This window comes from Cetorhinus maximus, chromosome 1 (genome assembly GCF_964194155.1).
Source record: "Cetorhinus maximus chromosome 1, sCetMax3.hap1.1, whole genome shotgun sequence".
NCBI classification, from domain to species: Eukaryota; Metazoa; Chordata; class Chondrichthyes; order Lamniformes; family Cetorhinidae; genus Cetorhinus; species Cetorhinus maximus.
In genome coordinates this window covers 101,444,418-101,469,640 of record NC_135879.1, presented here as the reverse complement: position 1 = coordinate 101,469,640, position 25,223 = coordinate 101,444,418, and positions in this window count along the sequence as shown.

The following is a 25,223-nucleotide window of genomic DNA, read 5'->3' as shown; positions in this document are numbered from 1 at the left end:
CAAACAGCTTGCTTCAAGAAAATGAACTGAAGTGGTGAATTCTTTTCATGTGTCTGGCCACCATGTTCTAACAGACCTTTTTAGCAACAGCATGGATTTAACTTGTACTGAATCGCTGAGATTAACGCGTCAGGAACTGAAATTCGGGCAACACGGTATCAAAGACACTCATTGTTACCTATTCCAAGGTCACGTAATGCAGTGTTAATTGCAGCATTTAAATCTTGAGTTTTGAAGCATTATAAAGGATTGGTGCTACATGCAAGCAGTCAGCCGCAGTCTGGAAGTGAAATGGAAGGAGGAGCAAAGAAAGAAATGTGCAGGAGCTGTAAGTTTGCAAGTTTGTGATCTTAACTTTGTAACATCATTGATTTTGCAGTTAATGAAGTCAGCAAAGTAGATTAAGCTACTGACTGGGGCTCGAACATGTTTCATTGATAACATTTCTGTGCGATTTAGGCTGGTCATTTCACAATACAGACAATTGTCGCCTGAACATTAGCATTTGCTTTTTCATTGCTTTGGTAAGTGCTACCATGTTTGGGTCATAGATGTCTGTCTCTTGACTTGCAACTTTGTGAGTAACCTGGAACCGTTGACAACTGACATGTCACGTTGGATCTCTACACGTTGATGCTAACAAGAATGTGCGCTCTTTTCATCCCAGTTCAAGTACTTTTTCCTGCCTTAATCACTTTTCAGGCGCTTCTGTAACACTGAGCATCCAGGGCAGACCCAGGACACCAGGACAGTAGTTAAACGGTTTCTCCCCATCAAAATTCCTGTTGTGGTGAATTGTTACAGCACTGGTCAAGTTTTGTATTGAGAAATGGACATGACTTTATACAATATGACTGGTGTTTAGGGCATTTAGGTGTATTTCTGAAGCTGAACAGATTTCACTGCAGATATCTAAAGAGGCAGAAGGCGCTATGTTTTGTTTCAAAAGGGCATAAATGTCCGCTTCTTCACGAACAAACTAGCGAGTAAACTGGAACTCTTGACAACTGACAGGTCATGATGGATTTCAATCTCCTTCGACTCATTATAATGTGCTCTGCATTCTTCCCAAAACAATCTTCTTTCCAATATATTCCAACTTTCAGAAAGGATTCTTTTCTGAGGGCTACCAGTCAATGTGCTGTGTAACCTATCCAGTCTAAAGTCACCACAACAAGAGTGCAAACAGCTTGTTCCCTTCAAAACCCTGTACATTCTGCTTGTTGTGGGGAGTTTTGATTGCAATGGCCTAGATCTCTGTTGTGAAATTGTTGTGACTTTACACTGTATACCTCTTGTTTGTGTTGCTTTTCTGCACCTGAGCACATATTGCAGGCAGCACTTTCAAAGAGCTTGCTTCAAATGATGAGTGGAATTGGTGACTTTTTTTCATTCTCAACCACTGCCCATCGTTTTGTTGAACATCTTTTCTGGAATGTCATGACCTTACCCAAACACATCTTAATTTTCCCTGCAAGATAACATCTAACCGACTGGGGTGAGATTTGTCTGCCTTCTTAAACCACCTGTTGTGAATTTGTTCATTTTGCTTGTTGATCCTGCAATCATTATTTCATTGTTGCCTGTATTGACTGAAGTCCTAAACTCTAAATGCATTATTTCTTCTTTATTTCACTGTCTTGAAGTCTGTCTTTACCTTTATCTCTTCTTTGCAATGCATTTCTGTACCAGAGCAGATTTGATTGGGGATGTGTAAGAGGCAGTAGGTGCGATGATTTGTTTCAAAAGGATGAGTGGATTTGGTTAATTTTGTTCATTTTTCGCCATTACCCGTCTTTTTGCTGACCATGTGTTCTGGAATAATATGAACTTACACTAACACATCTTTTCAGGCATAACATGACCTTACAATAACGCATTTTAATTTTCCCTTCCAGGTAGCAACTAGCCAGCTGGGGTCAGATTTGTTTGCCTTCAATAACCACTCGTTGCTAAATTGTTGGTTTTGCCTGTTCATCCTGCAATCTTTATTTTATTATTGCCTGTAATGACTGAAGCCCTATGTTCTAAATGCACTATTTCCTCTTTAGATTTCACTGTCCTGAAGTCTCTCCTTACCTGTACGCAAACTGGCACTTGCATGTGCGTTGTGATATGTGAAGTCATCTCAACAGTGGTACCCACAGGTTCTTGATAGAAAGGCTCTAAAATGTTACCCTGTTTGGTGCATTGATGTCTGGCTCTTCATGTGCAATCTTGTGAGACATGAGTAAACCTTGACAACTGACGAAACATGATCGATCTCTACATAGCGTTGTTAACCATAAGGTGTTCTCTTTTGAACCCAGTTCAAGGCTTCTTCCTCCTATGTCACCTTTCAGATTCATTTGTAGCGCTGTGTAACCAGGGCAGTCTCAGGACACCAGAACATGTGTGCTAACAGAATCTTCCCATCAGAATACTCATTGTGGTGAATTGTAACTGTACTGTCCCAGTTTTCAATTGAGAAATTGACCTGACTTTATACTGTCTACTTCTTGTTTACAATGTATTTCTACAGTTGAGCAGACTTCACTGGACATATTATAACAGGCAGCTTTTCCAAACAGCTTGCTTCAAGAAAATGATGAATTCTTTTCATTCTCAACGACTGCCCATTGTTTCAGTGAATAACGTTTCTGGAATAACATGATCTTACAATAGTACATCTTACTGTTCCCTACAGTTAACAGCCAAACTATTGGTGTGAGATGTGTCTGCCTTCTTCATTTTGCCACCTCATCCTGCAATCTTTTTTTATTATAATTGCCTGTAACAGGTGCAGTCCTAAGCTCTAACCAAGCTAATTGTACTTTATTTCACTTATTCCACTTTCCTCAATTCTTTGTTTGCCTTTGTGAGAACTGCAATGAAATGTGCACTGTGAAGTCAGCTCAACAGGGGTACTCAAAGCATGTTGAAAACACAGGCTCTAAGTGCAGCTTGTTGTGGTGCCTTGGTTGTCATATCATCATCACCCATTTCGGTTCAGTTTTTCTGTAATGCTGACTATGAGTGGCAAACATGACTCTAATGGTCACATTCCCTTTCTGATATTTGAAAGTGCATTCTTGTTGGTGCGATATATACCTGACTTGGTTGAATTTCCATTTTCAAAATGTGTCTGGCCACCAAGTTCTAACAGACCTTTTTAGCAACAGCATGGATTTAATTTGTAGTGAATCGCTGAGATTAACGCGTCAGGAACTGAAATTCGGGCAACACGGTATCAAAGACACTCATTGTTACCTATTCCAAGGTCACATAATGCAGTGTTAATTGCAGCATTTAAATCTTGAGTTTAGAAGCATTATAAAGGATTGGTGCTACATGCAAGCAGTCAACCGCACTCTAGAAGTGAAATGGAAAGAGGAGCCAAGAATGAAATGTGCAGGAGATGTAAGTTTGCAAGTTTTTGATCTTAACTTTGTAACATCATTGATTTTGCAGTTAATGAAGTCAGCAAAGTAGATTAAGCTACTGACTAGGGCTCGAACATGTTTCATTGATATCATTTCTGTCTGATTTAGGCTGGTCATTTCACAATACAGACAATTGTCGCCTGAACATTAGCATTTGCTTTTTCATTGATTTGGTAAGTGCTACCATGTTTGGGTCATAGATGTCTGTCTCTTGACTTGCAACTTTATGAGTAACCTGGAACCTTTGACAACTGACATGTCACGTTGGATCGCTACACGGTGATGCTAACAAGAATGTGCGCTCTTTTCATCCCAGTTCAAGTTCTTTTACCTGCCTTCATCACTTTTCAGGCACTTCTGTTGCACTGAGCATCCAGGGCAGACTCAGGACACCAGGACAGTAGTGAAACGGCATCTTCCCATCAAAATTCCTGTTGTGGTGAATTGTTACAGCACTGGTCAAGTTTTGTATTGAGAAATGGACATGATTTTATACAATATGACTAGTGTTTAGTGCATTTCGGTGTATTTCTGAACCTGAACAGATTTCACTGCGGATATCTAAAAAGGGAGAAGGCGCAATGTGTTGTTTCAAAAGGGTCATAAATGTCCGGCTCTTCACGTGCACACTAGCGAGTAAACTGGAACTCTTGACAACTGACAGGTCATGATGGACTTCAATCTCCTTTTACTCATTGTAATGTGCTCTGCATTCTTCCCAAAATAATCTGTCTTTCCAATACATTCCAACTTTCAGAAAGGATTCTTTTCTGAGGGCTACCTGTCACGGTGCTGTGCAACCTATCCAGTCTAATGTCACCACAACAAGAGTGCAAACAGCTTGTTCCCTTCAAAACCCTGTACATTCTGCTTGTTGTGGGGAGTTTGGATTGCAATGGCCTAGATCTCTGTTGTGAAATTGTTGTGACTTTACACTGTATACCTCTTGTTTGTGTTGCTTTTCTGCACCTGAGCACATATTGCAGGCAGCACTTTCAAAGAGCTTGCTTCAAATGATGAGTGGAATTGGTGACTTTTTTTCATTCTCAACCACTGCCCATCGTTTTGGTGAACATCTTTTCTGGAATGTCATGACCTTACCCAAACACATCTTAATTTTCCCTGCAAGATAACATCTAACCGACTGGGGTGAGATTTGTCTGCCTTCTTAAACCACCTGTTGTGAATTTGTTCATTTTGCTTGTTGAACCTGCAATCATTATTTCATTGTTGCCTGTATTGACTGAAGTCCTGAACTCTAAATGCATTAATTCTTCATTATTTCACTGTCTTGAAGTCTGTCTTTACCTTTATCTCTTCTTTGCAATGCATTTCTGTACCAGAGCAGATTTGATTGGGGATGTGTAAGAGGCAGTAGGTGCGATGGTTTGTTTCAAAAGGATGAGTGGATTTGGTTAATTTTGTTCATTTTTCGCCATTACCCGTCTTTTTGCTGACCATGTGTTCTGGAATAATATGAACTTACACGAACACATCTTTTCTGGCATAACATGAGCTTACAATAATGCATTTTAATTTTCCCTTCCAGGTAGCAACTAGCCAGCTGGGGTCAGATTTGTTTGCCTTCTATAACCACTCGTTGCTAAATTGTTGGTTTTGCCTGTTCATTCTGCAATCTTTATTTTATGATTGCCTGTAATGACTGAAGCCCTATGTTCTAAATGCACTATTTCCTCTTTAGATTTCACTGTCCTGAAGTCTCTCCTTACCTGTACGCAAACTGGCACTTGCATGTGCGATGTGATATGTGAAGTCATCTCAACAGTGGTACCCACAGGTTCTTGAAAGAAAGACTCTAAAATGTTACCCTGTTTGGTGCATTGATGTCTGGCTCTTCATGTGCAATCTTGTGAGACATGAGTAAACCTTGACAACTGACGAAACATGATGGATCTCTACATAGCGATGTTAACCATAAGGTGTTCTCTTTAGAACCCAGTTCATAGTTTCTTCCTCCTACGTCATCTTTCAGATTCATTTGTAGCGCTGTGCAACCAGGGCAGTCTCAGGACACCAGAAGATGAGTGCAAACACAATCTTCCCATCAGAATACTCATTGTGGTGAATTGTAACTGCACTGGCCCAGTTTTCCATTGAGAAATTGACCTGACTTTATACTGTCTACTTCTTGTATACAATCCATTTCTACAGTTGAGCAGACTTCACTGGACATATTTTAACAGGCAGCTTTTCCAAACAGCTTTCTTCAAGAAAATGAACTGAAGTGGTGAATTCTTTTCATTCCCAACGACTGCCCATTGTTTCAGTGACTAACGTTTCTGGAATAACATGATCTTACAATAGTACACCTTACTTTTCCCTACAGTTAACAGCCAAACTATTGGTGTGAGATGTGTCTGCCTTCTTCATTTTGCCTCCTCATCCTGCAATCTTTTTTAATTATTATTGCCTGTAACAGGTGCAGTCCTAAGCTCTAACCAAGCTAATTGTACTTTATTTCACTTATTCCACTTTCCTGAAGTCTGTGTTTGCCTTTGTGAGAACTGCTATGAAATGTGCACTGTGAAGTCAGCTCAACAGGGGTACTCAAAGCATCTTGAAAACACAGGCTCTAAGTGCAGCTTGTTGTGGTGCCTTGGTTGTCATATCATCATCACACATTACAGTTCAGTTTTTCTGTAATGCTGACTATGAGTGGCAAACATGACTCTAATGGTCACATTCCCTTTTTGATATTTGAAAGTGCATTCTTGTTGGAGCGATATATACCTGACTTGGGTGAATTTCCATTTTCAAAATGTGTCTGGCCACCAAGTTCTAACAGACCTTTTTAGCAACAGCATGGATTTAATTTGTAGTGAATCGCTGAGATTAACGCGTCAGGAACTGAAATTCGGGCAACACGGTATCAAAGACACTCATTGTTACCTATTCCAAGGTCACGTAATGCAGTGTTAATTGCAGCATTTAAATCTTGAGTTTTGAAGCATTATAAAGGATTGGTGTTACATGCAAGCAGTCAACCGCAGTCTGGAAGTGAAATGGAAGGAGGAGCAAAGAAAGAAATGTGCAGGAGCTGTAAGTTTGCAAGTTTGTGATCTTAACTTTGTAACATCATTGATTTTGCAGTTAATGAAGTCAGCAAAGTAGATTAAGCTACTGACTAGGGCTCGAACATGTTTCATTGATATCATTTCTGTCCGATTTAGGCTGGTCATTTCACCATACAGACAATTGTCGCCTGAACATTAGCATTTGCTTTTTCATTGCTTTGGTAAGTGCTACCATGTTTGGGTCATAGATGTCTGTCTCTTGACTTGCAACTTTGTGAGTAACCTGGAACCGTTGACAACTGACATGTCACGTTGGATCTCTACACGGTGATGCTAACAAGAATGTGCGCTCTTTTCATCCCAGTTCAAGTACTTTTTCCTGCCTTAATCACTTTTCAGGCGCTTCTGTAACACTGAGCATCCAGGGCAGTCCCAGGACACCAGGACAGTAGTTAATCGGTTTCTCCCCATCAAAATTCCTGTTGTGGTGAATTGTTACAGCACTGGTCAAGTTTTGTATTGAGAAATGGACATGATTTTATACAATATGACTGGTGTTTAGGGCATTTAGGTGTATTTCTGAACCTGAACAGATTTCACTGCAGATATCTAAAGAGGCAGAAGGCGCTATGTTTTGTTTCAAAAGGGCATAAATGTCCGGTTCTTCACGAACAAACTAGCGAGGAAACTGGAACTCTTGACAACTGACAGGTCATGATGGATTTCAATCTCCTTCGACTCATTATAATGTGCTCTGCATTCTTCCCAAAACAATCTGTCTTTCCAATATATTCCAACTTTCAGAAAGGATTCTTTTCTGAGGGCTACCTGTCACGGTGCTGTGTAACCTATCCAGTCTAAAGTCACCACAACAAGAGTGCAAACAGATTGTTCCCTTCAAAACCCTGTACATTCTGCTTGTTGTGGGGAGTTTTGATTGCAATGGCCTAGATCTCTGTTGTGAAATTGTTGTGACTTTACACTGTATACCTCTTGTTTGTGTTGCTTTTCTGCAGCTTAGCACATATTGCAGGCAGCACTTTCAAAGAGCTTGCTTCAAATGATGAGTGGAATTGGTGACTTTTTTTCATTCTCAACCACTGCCCATCGTTTTGGTGAACATCTTTTCTGGAATGTCATGACCTTACCCAAACACATCTTAATTTTCCCTGCAAGATAACATCTAACCGACTGGGGTGAGATTTGTCTTGCTTCTTAAACCACCTGTTGTGAATTTGTTCATTTTGCTTGTTGATCCTGCAATCATTATTTCATTGTTTCCTGTATTGACTGAAGTCCTAAACTCTAAATGCATTATTTCTTCTTTATTTCACTGTCTTGAAGTCTGTCTTTACCTTTATCTCTTCATTGCAATGCATTTCTGTACCAGAGCAGATTTGATTGGGGATGTGTAAGAGGCAGTAGGTGCGATGATTTGTTTCAAAAGGACGAGTGGATTTGGTTAATTTTGTTCATTTTTCGCCATTACCCGTCTTTTTGCTGACCATGTGTTCTGGAATAATATGAACTTACACTAACACATCTTTTCTGGCATAACATGACCTTACAATAACACATTTTAATTTTCCCTTCCAGGTAGCAACTAGCCAGCTGGGGTCAGATTTGTTTGCCTTCTATAACCACTCGTTGCTAAATTGTTGGTTTTGCCTGTTCATCCTGCAATCTTTATTTTATGATTGCCTGTAATGACTGAAGCCCTATGTTCTAAATGCACTATTTCCTCTTTAGATTTCACTGTCCTGAAGTCTCTCCTTACCTGTACGCAAACTGGCACTTGCATGTGCGATGTGATATGTGAAGTCATCTCAACAGTGGTACCCACAGGTTCTTGAAAGAAAGACTCTAAAATGTTACCCTGTTTGGTGCATTGATGTCTGGCTCTTCATGTGCAATCTTGTGAGACATGAGTAAACCTTCACAACTGACGAAACATGATGGATCTCTACATAGCGATGTTAACCATAAGGTGTTCTCTTTAGAACCCAGTTCAATGTTTCTTCCTCCTACGTCATCTTTCAGATTCATTTGTAGTGCTGTGCAACCAGGGCAGTCTCAGGACACCAGAAGATGAGTGCAAACACAATCTTCCCATCAGAATACTCATTGTGATGAATTGTAACTGCACTGGCCCAGTTTTCCCTTGAGAAATTGACCTGACTTTATACTGTCTACTTCTTGTATACAATGCATTTCTACAGTTGAGCAGACTTCACTGGACATATTTTAACAGGCAGCTTTTCCAAACAGCTTGCTTCAAGAAAATGAACGGAAGTGGTGAATTCTTTTCATTCCCAATGACTGCCCATTGTTTCAGTGACTAACGTTTCTGGAATAACATGATCTTACAATAGTACACCTTACTTTTCCACACAGTTAACAGCCAAAATTATTTGTGTGAGATGTGTCTGCCTTTTTCATTTTGCCTCCTCATCCTGCAATCTTTTTTAATTATAATTGCCTGTAACAGGTGCAGTCCTAAGCTCTAACCAAGCTAATTGTACTTTATTTCACTTATTCCACTTTCCTGAAGTCTGTTTTTGCCTTTGTGAGAACTGCTAGATTCATATGAAATGTGCCCTGTAATGTCAGCTCAACGGGGGTACTCAAAGCATCTTGAAAACACAGGCTCTTAGTGTAGCTTGTTGTGGTGCCTTGGTTGTCGTATCATCATCACACATTACAATTCAGTTTTTCTGTAATGCTGACTATGAGTGGCAAACATGACTCTCATGGTCACATTCCCTTTCTGATATTTGAAAGTGCATTCTTGTTGGTGCGATATATACCTGACTTGGTTGTTTTTCAATTTTCAAAATGTGTCTGACCACCAAGTTCTAACTGACCTTTTTAGCAACAGCATGGATTTAACTTGTACTGCATTGCTGAGATTAACGCGTCAGGAACTGAAATCCGGGCAACACGGTATCAAAGACACTCATTGTTACCTATTCCAAGGTCACATAATGCAGTGTTAATTGCAGCATTTAAATCTTGAGTTTAGAAGCATTATAAAGGATTGGTGCTACAAGCAAGAAGCCACCTGCACTCTAGAAGTGAAATGGAAAGAGGAGCCAAGAATGAAATGTGCAGGAGATGTAAGTTTGCAAGTTTTTGATCTTAAATTTGTAACATCATTGATTTTGCAGTTAATGAAGTCAGCAAAGTAGATTAAGCTACTGACTAGGGCTCGAACATGTTTCATTGATATCATTTCTGTCTGATTTAGGCTGGTCATTTCACAATACAGACAATTGTCGCCTGAACATTAGCATTTGTTTTTTCATTGATTTGGTAAGTGCTACCATGTTTGGGTCATAGATGTCTGTCTCTTGACTTGCAACTTTATGAGTAACCTGGAACCTTTGACAACTGACATGTCACGTTGGATCGCTACACGGTGATGCTAACAAGAATGTGCGCTCTTTTCATCCCAGTTCAAGTTCTTTTACCTGCCTTCATCACTTTTCAGGCACTTCTGTAACACTGAGCATCCAGGGCAGACTCAGGACACCAGGACAGTAGTGAAACGGCATCTTCCCATCAAAATTCCTGTTGTGGTGAATTGTTACAGCACTGGTCAAGTTTTGTATTGAGAAATGGACATGATTTTATACAATATGACTAGTGTTTAGTGCATTTCGGTGTATTTCTGAACCTGAACAGATTTCACTGCGGATATCTAAAAAGGGAGAAGGCGCGATGTGTTGTTTCAAAAGGGTCATAAATGTCCGGCTCTTCACGAGCACACTAGCGAGTAAACTGGAACTCTTGACAACTGACAGGTCATGATGGACTTCAATCTCCTTTTACTCATTGTAATGTGCTCTGCATTCTTCCCAAAATAATCTGTCTTTCCAATACATTCCAACTTTCAGAAAGGATTCTTTTCTGAGGGCTACCAATCAAGGTGCTGTGCAACCTATCCAGTCTAATGTCACCACAACAAGAGTGCAAACAGCTTGTTCCCTTCAAAACCCTGTACATTCTGCTTGTTGTGGGGAGTTTTGATTGCAATGGCCTAGATCTCTGTTGTGAAATTGTTGTGACTTTACACTGTATACCTCTTGTTTGTGTTGCTTTTCTGCACCTGAGCACATATTGCAGGCAGCACTTTCAAAGAGCTTGCTTCAAATGATGAGTGGAATTGGTGACTTTTTTTCATTCTCAACCACTGCCCATCGTTTTGGTGAACATCTTTTCTGGAATGTCATGACCTTACCCAAACACATCTTAATTTTCCCTGCAAGATAACATCTAACCGACTGGGGTGAGATTTGTCTGCCTTCTTAAACCACCTGTTGTGAATTTGTTCATTTTGCTTGTTGATCCTGCAATCATTATTTCATTGTTGCCTGTATTGACTGAAGTCCTGAACTCTAAATGCATTAATTCTTCATTATTTCACTGTCTTGAAGTCTGTCTTTACCTTTATCTCTTCTTTGCAATGCATTTCTGTACCAGAGCAGATTTGATTGGGGATGTGTAAGAGGCAGTAGGTGCGATGGTTTGTTTCAAAAGGATGAGTGGATTTGGTTAATTTTGTTCATTTTTCGCCATTACCCGTCTTTTTGCTGACCATGTGTTCTGGAATAATATGAACTTACACGAACACATCTTTTCTGGCAAAGCATGAGCTTACAATAATGCATTTTAATTTTCCCTTCCAGGTAGCAACTAGCCAGCTGGGGTCAGATTTGTTTGCCTTCTATAACCACTCGTTGCTAAATTGTTGGTTTTGCCTGTTCGTCCTGCAATCTTTATTTTATGATTGCCTGTAATGACTGAAGGCCTATGTTCTAAATGCACTATTTCCTCTTTAGATTTCACTGTCCTGAAATCTCTCCTTACCTGTACGCAAACTGGCACTTGCATGTGCGATGTGAGATGTAAAGTCATCTCAACAGTGGTACCCACAGGTTCTTGAAAGAAAGACTCTAAAATGTTACCCTGTTTGGTGCATTGATGTCTGGCTCTTCATGTGCAATCTTGTGAGACATGAGTAAACCTTAACAACTGACGAAACATGATGGATCTCTACATAGCGATGTTAACCATAAGGTGTTCTCTTTAGAACCCAGTTCAATGTTTCTTCCTCCTACGTCATCTTTCAGATTCATTTGTAGCGCTGTGCAACCAGGGCAGTCTCAGGACACCAGAAGATGAGTGCAAACACAATCTTCCTATCAGAATACTCATTGTGGTGAATTGTAACTGCACTGGCCCAGTTTTCCATTGAGAAATTGACCTGACTTTATACTGTCTACTTCTTGTATACAATCCATTTCTACAGTTGAGCAGACTTCACTGGACATATTTTAACAGGCAGCTTTTCCAAACAGCTTTCTTCAAGAAAATGAACTGAAGTGGTGAATTCTTTTCATTCCCAACGACTGCCCATTGTTTCAGTGACTAACGTTTCTGGAATAACCTGATCTTACAATAGTACACCTTACTTTTCCCTACAGTTAACAGCCAAACTATTGGTGTGAGATGTGTCTGCCTTCTTCATTTTGCCTCCTCATCCTGCAATCTTTTTTAATTATTATTGCCTGTAACAGGTGCAGTCCTAAGCTCTAACCAAGCTAATTGTACTTTATTTCACTTATTCCACTTTCCTGAAGTCTGTGTTTGCCTTTGTGAGAACTGCTATGAAATGTGCACTGTGAAGTCAGCTCAACAGGGGTACTCAAAGCATCTTGAAAACACAGGTTCTAAGTGCAGCTTGTTGTGGTGCCTTGGTTGTCATATCATCATCACACATTACAGTTCAGTTTTTCTGTAATGCTGACTATGAGTGGCAAACATGACTCTAATGGTCACATTCCCTTTTTGATATTTGAAAGTGCATTCTTGTTGGAGCGATATATACCTGACTTGGGTGAATTACCATTTTCAAAATATGTCTGGCCACCAAGTTCTAACAGACCTTTTTAGCAACAGCATGGATTTAATTTGTAGTGAATCGCTGAGATTAACGCGTCAGGAACTGAAATTCGGGCAACACGGTATCAAAGACACTCATTGTTACCTATTCCAAGGTCACGTAATGCAGTGTTAATTGCAGCATTTAAATCTTGAGTTTTGAAGCATTATAAAGGATTGGTGCTACATGCAAGCAGTCAACCGCAGTCTGGAAGTGAAATGGAAGGAGGAGCAAAGAAAGAAATGTGCAGGAGCTGTAAGTTTGCAAGTTTGTGATCTTAACTTTGTAACATCATTGATTTTGCAGTTAATGAAGTCAGCAAAGTAGATTAAGCTACTGACTAGGGCTCGAACATGTTTCATTGATATCATTTCTGTCCGATTTAGGCTGGTCATTTCACAATACAGACAATTGTCGCCTGAACATTAGCATTTGCTTTTTCATTGCTTTGGTAAGTGCTACCATGTTTGGGTCATAGATGTCTGTCTCTTGACTTGCAACTTTGTGAGTAACCTGGAACCGTTGACAACTGACATGTCACGTTGGATCTCTACACGGTGATGCTAACAAGAATGTGCGCTCTTTTCATCCCAGTTGAAGTACTTTTTCCTGCCTTAATCACTTTTCAGGCGCTTCTGTAACACTGAGCATCCAGGGCAGTCCCAGGACACGAGGACAGTAGTTAAACGGTTTCTCCCCATCAAAATTCCTGTTGTGGTGAATTGTTACAGCACTGGTCAAGTTTTGTATTGAGAAATGGACATGATTTTATACAATATGACTGGTGTTTAGGGCATTTAGGTGTATTTCTGAACCTGAACAGATTTCACTGCAGATATCTAAAGAGGCAGAAGGCGCTATGTTTTGTTTCAAAAGGGCATAAATGTCCGGTTCTTCACGAACAAACTAGCGAGTAAACTGGAACTCTTGACAACTGACAGGTCATGATGGATTTCAATCTCCTTCGACTCATTATAATGTGCTCTGCATTCTTCCCAAAATAATCTGTCTTTCCAATATATTCCAACTTTCAGAAAGGATTCTTTTCTGAGGGCTACCTGTCACGGTGCTGTGTAACCTATCCAGTCTAAAGTCACCACAACAAGAGTGCAAACAGATTGTTCCCTTCAAAACCCTGTACATTCTGCTTGTTGTGGGGAGTTTTGATTGCAATGGCCTAGATCTCTGTTGTGAAATTGTTGTGACTTTACACTGTATACCTCTTGTTTGTGTTGCTTTTCTGCACCTGAGCACATATTGCAGGCAGCACTTTCAAAGAGCTTGCTTCAAATGATGAGTGGAATTGGTGACTTTTTTTCATTCTCAACCACTGCCCATCGTTTTGGTGAACATCTTTTCTGGAATGTCATGACCTTACCCAAACACATCTTAATTTTCCCTGCAAGATAACATCTAACCGACTGGGGTGAGATTTGTCTGCCTTCTTAAACCACCTGTTGTGAATTTGTTCATTATGCTTGTTGATCCTGCAATCCTTATTTCATTGTTGCCTGTATTGACTGAAGTCCTAAACTCTAAATGCATTATTTCTTCTTTATTTCACTGTCTTGAAGTCTGTCTTTACCTTTATCTCTTCATTGCAATGCATTTCTGTACCAGAGCAGATTTGATTGGGGATGTGTAAGAGGCAGTAGGTGCGATGATTTGTTTCAAAAGGATGAGTGGATTTGGTTAATTTTGTTCATTTTTCGCCATTACCCGTCTTTTTCCTGACCATGTGTTCTGGAATAATATGAACTTACACTAACACATCTTTTCTGGCATAACATGACCTTACAATAACACATTTTAATTTTCCCTTCCAGGTAGCAACTAGCCAGCTGGGGTCAGATTTGTTTGCCTTCTATAACCACTCGTTGCTAAATTGTTGGTTTTGCCTGTTCATCCTGCAATCTTTATTTTATGATTGCCTGTAATGACTGAAGCCCTATGTTCTAAATGCACTATTTCCTCTTTAGATTTCACTGTCCTGAAGTCTCTCCTTACCTGTACGCAAACTGGCACTTGCATGTGCGATGTGATATGTGAAGTCATCTCAACAGTGGTACCCACAGGTTCTTGAAAGAAAGACTCTAAAATGTTACCCTGTTTGGTGCATTGATGTCTGGCTCTTCATGTGCAATCTTGTGAGACATGAGTAAACCTTGACAACTGACGAAACATGATGGATCTCTACATAGCGATGTTAAGCATAAGGTGTTCTCTTTAGAACCCAGTTCAATGTTTCTTCCTCCTACGTCATCGTTCAGATTCATTTGTAGCGCTGTGCAACCAGGGCAGTCTCAGGACACCAGAAGATGAGTGCAAACACAATCTTCCCATCAGAATACTCATTGTGATGAATTGTAACTGCACTGGCCCAGTTTTCCCTTGAGAAATTGACCTGACTTTATACTGTCTACTTCTTGTATACAATGCATTTCTACAGTTGAGCAGACTTCACTGGACATATTTTAACAGGCAGCTTTTCCAAACAGCTTGCTTCAAGAAAATGAACGGAAATGGTGAATTCTTTTCATTCCCAACGACTGCCCATTGTTTCAGTGACTAACGTTTCCGGAATAACATGATCTTACAATAGTACACCTTACTTTTCCACACAGTTAACAGCCAAAATTATTTGTGTGAGATGTGTCTGCCTTTTTCATTTTGCCTCCTCATCCTGCAATCTTTTTTAATTATAATTGCCTGTAACAGGTGCAGTCCTAAGCTCTAACCAAGCTAATTGTACTTTATTTCACTTATTCCACTTTCCTGAAGTCTGTTTTTGCCTTTGTGAGAACTGCTAGATTCATATGAAATGTGCCCTGTGAAGTCAGCTCAACGGGGGTACTCAAAGCATCTTGAAAACACAGGCTCTTAGTGCAGCTTGTTGTGGTGCCTTGGTTGTCGTATCATCATCACACATTACAATTCAGTTTTTCTGTAATGCTGACTATGAGTGGCAAACATGACTCTCATGGTCACATTCCCTTTCTGATATTTGAAAGTGCATTCTTGTTGGTGCGATATATACCTGACTTGGTTGTTTTTCAATTTTCAAAATGTGTCTGACCACCAAGTTCTAAGTGACCTTTTTAGCAACAGCATGGATTTAACTTGTACTGCATTGCTGAGATTAACGCGTCAGGAACTGAAATCCGGGCAACACGGTATCAAAGACACTCATTGTTACCTATTCCAAGGTCACATAATGCAGTGTTAATTGCAGCATTTAAATCTTGAGTTTAGAAGCATTATAAAGGATTGGTGCTACAAGCAAGAAGCCACCTGCACTCTAGAAGTGAAATGGAAAGAGGAGCCAAGAATGAAATGTGCAGGAGATGTAAGTTTGCAAGTTTTTGATCTTAACTTTGTAACATCATTGATTTTGCAGTTAATGAAGTCAGCAAAGTAGATTAAGCTACTGACTAGGGCTCGAACATGTTTCATTGATATCATTTCTGTCTGATTTAGGCTGGTCATTTCACAATACAGACAATTGTCGCCTGAACATTAGCATTTGCTTTTTCATTGATTTGGTAAGTGCTACCATGTTTGGGTCATAGATGTCTGTCTCTTGACTTGCAACTTTATGAGTAACCTGGAACCTTTGACAACTGACATGTCACGTTGGATCGCTACACGGTGATGCTAACAAGAATGTGCGCTCTTTTCATCCCAGTTCAAGTTCTTTTACCTGCCTTCATCACTTTTCAGGCACTTCTGTAACACTGAGCATCCAGGGCAGACTCAGGACACCAGGACAGTAGTGAAACGGCATCTTCCCATCAAAATTCCTGTTGTGGTGAATTGTTACAGCACTGGTCAAGTTTTGTATTGAGAAATGGACATGATTTTATACAATATGACTAGTGTTTAGTGCATTTCGGTGTATTTCTGAACCTGAACAGATTTCACTGCGGATATCTAAAAAGGGAGAAGGCGCGATGTGTTGTTTCAAAAGGGTCATAAATGTCCGGCTCTTCACGTGCACACTAGCGAGTAAACTGGAACTCTTGACAACTGACAGGTCATGATGGACTTCAATCTCCTTTTACTCATTGTAATGTGCTCTGCATTCTTCCCAAAATAATCTGTCTTTCCAATACATTCCAACTTTCAGAAAGGATTCTTTTCTGAGGGCTACCAATCAAGGTGCTGTGCAACCTATCCAGTCTAATGTCACCACAACAAGAGTGCAAACAGCTTGTTCCCTTCAAAACCCTGTACATTCTGCTTGTTGTGGGGAGTTTGGATTGCAATGGCCTAGATCTCTGTTGTGAAATTGTTGTGACTTTACACTGTATACCTCTTGTTTGTGTTGCTTTTCTGCACCTGAGCACATATTGCAGGCAGCACTTTCAAAGAGCTTGCTTCAAATGATGAGTGGAATTGGTGACTTTTTTTCATTCTCAACCACTGCCCATCGTTTTGGTGAACATCTTTTCTGGAATGTCATGACCTTACCCAAACACATCTTAATTTTCCCTGCAAGATAACATCTAACCGACTGGGGTGAGATTTGTCTGCCTTCTTAAACCACCTGTTGTGAATTTGTTCATTTTGCTTGTTGATCCTGCAATCATTATTTCATTGTTGCCTGTATTGACTGAAGTCCTGAACTCTAAATGCATTAATTCTTCATTATTTCACTGTCTTGAAGTCTGTCTTTACCTTTATCTCTTCTTTGCAATGCATTTCTGTACCAGAGCAGATTTGATTGGGGATGTGTAAGAGGCAGTAGGTGCGATGGTTTGTTTCAAAAGGATGAGTGGATTTGGTTAATTTTGTTCATTTTTCGCCATTACCCGTCTTTTTGCTGACCATGTGTTCTGGAATAATATGAACTTACACGAACACATCTTTTCTGGCATAACATGAGCTTACAATAATGCATTTTAATTTTCCCTTCCAGGTAGCAACTAGCCAGCTGGGGTCAGATTTGTTTGCCTTCTATAACCACTCGTTGCTAAATTGTTGGTTTTGCCTGTTCGTCCTGCAATCTTTATTTTATGATTGCCTGTAATGACTGAAGCCCTATGTTCTAAATGCACTATTTCCTCTTTAGATTTCACTGTCCTGAAGTCTCTCCTTACCTGTACGCAAACTGGCACTTGCATGTGCGATGTGAGATGTAAAGTCATCTCAACAGTGGTACCCACAGGTTCTTGAAAGAAAGACTCTAAAATGTTACCCTGTTTGGTGCATTGATGTCTGGCTCTTCATGTGCAATCTTGTGAGACATGAGTAAACCTTGACAACTGACGAAACATGATGGATCTCTACATAGCGATGTTAACCATAAGGTGTTCTCTTTAGAACCCAGTTCAATGTTTCTTCCTCCTACGTCATCTTTCAGATTCATTTGTAGCGCTGTGCAACCAGGGCAGTCTCAGGACACCAGAAGATGAGTGCAAACACAATCTTCCCATCAGAATACTCATTGTGGTGAATTGTAACTGCACTGGCCCAGTTTTCCCTTGAGAAATTGACCTGACTTTATACTGTCTACTTCTTGTATACAATGCATTTCTACAGTTGAGCAGATTTCACTGGACATATTTTAACAGGCAGCTTTTCCAAACAACTTGCTTCAAGAAAATGAACTGAAGTGGTGAATTCTTTTCATTCCCAACGACTGCCCATTGTTTCAGTGAATAACGTTTGTGGAATAACATGATCTTACAATAGTACACCTTACTTTTCCCTACAGTTAACTGCCAAACTATTGGTGTGAGATGTGTCTGCCTTCTTCATTTTGCCTCCTCATCCTGCAATCTTTTTTTATTATAATTGCCTGTAACAGGTGCAGTCCTAAGCTCTAACCAAGCTAATTGTACTTTATTTCACTTATTCCACTTTCCTGAAGTCTGTCTTTGCCTTTGTGAGAACTGCTATGAAATGTGCACTGTGAAGTCAGCTCAACAGGGGTACTCAAAGCATGTTGAAAACACAGGCTCTAAGTGCAGCTTGTTGTGGTGCCTTGGTTGTCAAATCATCATCACACATTACAATTCAGTTTTTCTGTAATGCTGACTATGAGTGGCAAACATGAGTCTAATTGTCACATTCCCTTTCTGATATTTGAAAGTGCATTCATGTTGGAGCGATATATACCTGACTTGGTTGAATTTCCATTTTCAAAATGTGTCTGGCCACCAAGTTCTAACAGACCTTTTTAGCAACAGCATGGATTTAATTTGTAGTGAATCGCTGAGATTAACGCGTCAGGAACTGAAATTCGGGCAACACGGTATCAAAGACACTCATTGTTACGTATTCCAAGGTCACATAAAGCAATGTTAATTGCAGCATTTAAATCTTGAGTTTTGAAGCATTATAAAGGATTGGTGCTACATGCAAGCAGTCAACCGCAGTCTGGAAGTGAAATGGAAGGAGGAGCAAAGAAAGAAATGTGCTGGAGCTGTAAGTTTGCAAGTTTGTGATCTTAACTTTGTAACATCATTGATTTTGCAGTTAATGAAGTCAGCAAAGTAGATTAAGCTACTGACTAGGGCTCGTACATGTTTCATTGATATCATTTCTGTCCGATTTAGGCTGGTCATTTCACAATACAGACAATTGTCGCCTGAACATTAGCATTTGCTTTTTAATTGCTTTGGTAAGTGCTACCATGTTTGGATCATAGATGTCTGCCTCTTGACTTGCAACTTTGTGAGTAACCTGGAACCGTTGACAACTGACATGTCACGTTGGATCTCTACACGGTGATGCTAACAAGAATGTGCGCTCTTTTCATCCCAGTTCAAGTACTTTTTCCTGCCTTAATCACTTTTCAGGCACTTCTGTAACACTGAGCATCCAGGGCAGACCCAGGACACCAGGACAGTAGTTAAACGGTTTCTCCCCATCAAAATTCCTGTTGTGGTGAATTGTTACAGCACTGGTCAAGTTTTGTATTGAGAAATGGACATGATTTTATACAATATGACTAGTGTTTAGTGCATTTAGGTGTATTTCTGAACCTGAACAGATTTCACTGCGGATATCTAAAAAGGGAGAAGGGGCGATGTGTTGTTTCAAAAGGGTCATAAATGTCCGGCTCTTCACGTGCAAACTAGCGAGTAAACTGGAACTCTTGACAACTGACAGGGCATGATGTCTTCAATCTCCTTTTACTCATTGTAATGTGCTCTACATTCTTTATAAATAATCTGTCTTTCCAATATATTCCAACTTTCAGAAAGGATTCTTTTCTGAGGGCTACCAATCAAGGTGCTGTGCAACCTATCCAGTCTAATGTCACCACAACAAGAGTGCAAACAGCTTGTTCCCTTCAGAACCTTGTACATTCTGCTTGTTGTGGGGAGTTTTGATTGCAATGGCCTAGATCTCTGTTGTGAAATTGTTGTGACTTTACACTGTATACCTCTTGTTTGTGTTGCTTTTCTGCACCTGAGCACATATTGCAGGCAGCACTTTCAAAGAGCTTGCTTCAAATGATGAGTGGAATTGGTGACTTTTTTTCATTCTCAACCACTGCCCATCGTTTTGGTGAACATCTTTTCTGGAATGTCATGACCTTACCCAAACACATCTTAATTTTCCCTGCAAGATAACATCTAACCGACTGGGGTGAGATTTGTCTGCCTTCTTAAACCACCTGTTGTGAATTTGTTCATTATGCTTGTTGATCCTGCAATCATTATTTCATTGTTGCCTGTATTGACTGAAGTCCTAAACTCTAAATGCATTATTTCTTCTTTATTTCACTGTCTTGAAGTCTGTCTTTACCTTTATCTCTTCATTGCAATGCATTTCTGTACCAGAGCAGATTTGATTGGGGATGTGTAAGAGGCAGTAGGTGCGATGATTTGTTTCAAAAGGATGAGTGGATTTGGTTAGTTTTGTTCATTTTTCACCATTACCCGTCTTTTTGCTGACCATGTGTTCTGGAATAATATGAACATACACTAACACATCTTTTCTGGCATAACATGAGCTTACAATAACGCATTTTAATTTTCCCTTCCAGGTAGCAACTAGCCAGCTGGGGTCAGATTTGTTTGCCTTCTATAACCACTCGTTGCTAAATTGTTGGTTCTGCCTGTTCATCCTGCAATCTTTATTTTATTATTGCCTGTAATGACTGAAGCCCTATGTTCTAAATGCACTATTTCCTCTTTAGATTTCACTGTCCTGAAGTCTCTCCTTACCTGTACGCAAACTGGCACTTGCATGTGCGATGTGATATGTGAATTCATCTCAACAGTGGTACCCACAGGTTCTTGAAGAAAAGACTCTAAAATGTTACCCTGTTTGGTGCATTGATGTCTGGCTCTTCATGTGCAATCTTGTGAGACATGAGTAAACCTTGACAACTGACGAAACATGATGGATCTCTACATAGCGATGTTAACCATAAGGTGTTCTCTTTAGAACCCAGTTCAATGTTTCTTCCTCCTACGTCATCGTTCAGATTCATTTGTAGCGCTGTGCAACCAGGGCAGTCTCAGGACACCAGAAGATGAGTGCAAACACAATCTTCCCATCAGAATACTCATTGTGGTGAATTGTAACTGCACTGGCCCAGTTTTCCATTGAGAAATTGACCTGACTTTATACTGTCTACTTCTTGTATACAATGCATTTCTACAGTTGAGCAGACTTCACTGGAAATGTTTTAACAGGCAGCTTTTCCAAACAGCTTGCTTCAAGAAAATGAACTGAAGTGGTGAATTTTTTTCATTCCCAACGACTTCCCATTGTTTCAGTGACTAACGTTTCTGGAATAACATGATCTTACAATAGTACACCTTACTTTTCCCTACAGCTAACAGCCAAACTATTGGTGTGAGATGTGTCTGCCTTCTTCATTTTGCCTCCTCATCCTACAATCTTTTTTAATTATAATTGCCTGTAACAGGTGCAGTCCTAAGCTCTAACCAAGCTAATTGTACTTTATTTCACTTATTCCACTTTCCTGCAGTCTGTTTTTGCCTTTGTGAGAACTGCTAGATTCATATGAAATGTGCACTGTGAAGTCAACTCAACAGGCGTACTCAAAGCATGTTGAAAACACAGGCTCTAAGTGCAGCTTGTTGTGGTGCCTTGGTTGTCATATCATCATCACACATTACAGTTCAGTTTTTCTGTAATGCTGACTATGAGTGGCAAACATGACTCTAATGGTCACATTCCCTTTCTGATATTTGAAAGTGCATTCTTGTTGGAGCGATATATACCTGACTTGGTTGAATTTCCATTTTCAAAATGTGTCTGGCCACCAAGTTCTAACAGACCTTTTTAGCAACTGCATGGATTTAATTTGTAGTGAATCGCTGAGATTAACTTGTCAGGAACTGAAATTCGGGCAACACGGAATCAAAGACACTCATTGTTACCTATTCCAAGGTCACATAATGCAGTGTTAATTGCAGCATTTTAATCTTGAGTTTTGAAGCATTATAAAGGATTGGTGCTACATGCAAGCAGTCACCCGCAGTCTGGAAGTGAAATGGAAGGAGGAGCAAAGAAAGAAATGTGCAGGAGCTGTAAGTTTGCAAGTTTGTGATCTTAACTTTGTAACATCATTGATTTTGCAATTAATGAAGTCAGCAAATTAGATTAAGCTACTGACTGGGGCTCGAACATGTTTCATTGATATCATTTCTGTCCGATTTAGGCTGGTCATTTCACAATACAGACAATTGTCGCCTGAACATTAGCATTTGCTTTTTCATTGCTTTGGTAAGTGCTACCATGTTTGGGTCATAGATGTCTGTCTCTTGACTTGCAACTTTGTGAGTAACCTGGAACCGTTGACAACTGACATGTCACGTTGGATCTCTACACGGTGATGCTAACAAGAATGTGCGCTCTTTTCATCCCAGTTCAAGTACTTTTTCCTGCCTTAATCACTTTTCAGGTGCTTCTGTAACACTGAGCATCCAGGGAAGACCCAGGACACCAGGACAGTAGTTAAACGGTTTCTCTCCATCAAAATTCCTGTTGTGGTGAATTGTTACAGCACTGGTCAAGTTTTGTATTGAGAAATGGACATGATTTTATACAATATGACTAGTGTTTAGTGCATTTAGGTGTATTTCTGAACCTGAACAGATTTCACTGCGGATATCTAAAAAGGGAGGAGGCGCGATGTGTTGTTTCAAAAGGGTCATAAATGTCCGGCTCTTCACGAGCAAACTAGCGAGTAAACTGGAACTCTTGACAACTGACAGGTCATGATGGATTTCAATCTCCTTCGACTCATTATAATGTGCTCTGCATTCTTCCCAAAACAATCTGCCTTTCCAATATATTCCAACTTTCAGAAAGGATTCTTTTCTGAGGGCTACCAATCAAGGTGCTGTGCAACCTATCCAGTCTAATGTCACCACAACAAGCGTGCAAACAGCTTGTTCCCTTCAAAACCCTGTACATTCTGCTTGTTGTGGGGAGTTTTGATTGCAATGGCCTAGATCTCTGTTGTGAAATTGTTGTGACTTTACACTGTATAACTCTTGTTTGTGTTGCTTTTCTGCAGCTTAGCACATATTGCAGGCAGCACTTTCAAAGAGCTTGCTTCAAATGATGAGTGGAATCGGTGACTTTTTTTCATTCTCAACCACTGCCCATCATTTTGGTGAACATCTTTTCTGGAATGTCATGACCTTACCCAAACACATCTTAATTTTCCCTGCAAGATAACATCTAACCGACTGGGGTGAGATTTGTCTGCCTTCTTAAACCACCTGTTGTGAATTTGTTCATTTTGCTTGTTGATCCTGCAATCATTATTTCATTGTTGCCTGTATTGACTGAAGTCCTAAACTATAAATGCTTATTTCTTCTTTATTTCACTGTCTTGAAGTCTGTCTTTACCTTTATCTCTTCTTTGCAATACATTTCTGTACCAGAGCAGATTTGATTGGGGATGTGTAAGAGGCAGTAGGTGCGATGGTTTGTTTCAAAAGGATGAGTGGATTTGGTTAATTTTGTTCATTTTTCGCCATTACCCGTCTTTTTGCTGACCATGTGTTCTGGAATAATATGAACTTACACGAACACATCTTTTCTGGCATAACATGAGCTTACAATAACGCATTTTAATTTTCCCTTCAAGGTAGCAACTAGCCAGCTGGGGTCAGATTTGTTTGCCTTCTATAACCACTCGTTGCTAAATTGTTGGTTTTGCCTGTTCATCCTGCAATCTTTATTTTATGATTGCCTGTAATGACTGAAGCCCTATGTTCTAAATGCACTATTTCCTCTTTAGATTTCACTGTCCTGATGTCTCTCCTTACCTGTACGCAAACTGGCACTTGCATGTGCGATGTGATATGTGAAGTCATCTCAACAGTGGTACCCACAGGTTCTTGAAAGAAAGACTCTAAAATGTTACCCTGTTTGGTGCATTGATGTCTGGCTCTTCATGTGCAATCTTGTGAGACATGAGTAAACCTTGACAACTGACGAAACATGATGGATCTCTACATAGCGATGTTAACCATAAGGTGTGTCACTTTAGACCACAGTTCAATGTTTCTTCCTCCTACGTCACCTTTCAGATTCATTTGTAGCGCTGTGCAACCAGGGCATTCTCAGGACACCAGAAGATGAGTGCAAACACAATCTTCCCATCAGAATACTCATTGTGATGAATTGTAACTGCACTGGCCCAGTTTTCCATTGAGAAATTGACCTGACTTTATACTGTAAACCTCTTGTTTACAATGCATTTCTACAGTTGAGCAGACTTCACTGGACATATTTTAACAGGCAGCTTTTCCAAACAGCTTGCTTCAAGAAAATGAACTGAAGTGGTGAATTCTTTTCATTCCCAACGACTGCCCATTGTTTCAGTGACTAACGTTTCTGGAATTACATGATCTTACAATATACACCTTACTTTCCCCTACAGTTAACAGCCAAACTATTGGTGTGAGATGTGTCTGCCTTCTTCATTTTGCCTCCTCATCCTGCAATCTTTTTTTATTATAATTGCCTGTAACAGGTGCAGTCCTAAGCTCTAACCAAGCTAATTGTACTTTATTTCACTTATTCCACTTTCCTGAAGTCTGTGTTTGCCTTTGTGAGAACTGCTATGAAATGTGCACTGTGAAGTCAGCTCAACAGGGGTACTCAAAGCATCTTGAAAACACAGGCTCTAAGTGCAGCTTGTTGTGGTGCCTTGGTTGTCATATCATCATCACACATTACAGTTCAGTTTTTCTGTAATGCTGACTATGAGTGGCAAACATGACTCTAATGGTCACATTCCCTTTCTGATATTTGAAAGTGCATTCTTGTTGGAGCGATATATACCTGACTTGGTTGAATTTCCATTTTCAAAATGTGTCTGGCCACCAAGTTCTAACAGACCTTTTTAGCAACAGCATGGATTTAATTTGTAGTGAATCGCTGAGATTAACGCGTCAGGAACTGTAATTCGGGCAACACGGTATCAAAGACACTCATTGTTACCTATTCTAAGGTCAAATAATGCATTCTTAATTGCAGCATTTAACTCATGAGTTTTGAAGCATTATAAAGGATTTGTGCCACATGCAAGCAGTCAACCGCAGTCTGGAAGTGAAATGGAAGGAAGAGCAAAGAAAGAAATGTGCAGGGTCTGTAAGTTTGCAAGTTTGTGATCTTAACTTTGTAACATCATTGATTTTGCAGTTAATGAAGTCAGCAAAGTAGATTAAGCTACTGACTAGGGCTCGAACATGTTTCATTGATATCATTTCTGTCCGATTTATGCTGGTCATTTCACAATACAGACAAATGTCGCCTGAACGTTAGCATTTGCTTTTTCATTGCTTTGGTAAGTGCTACCATGTTTGGGTCATA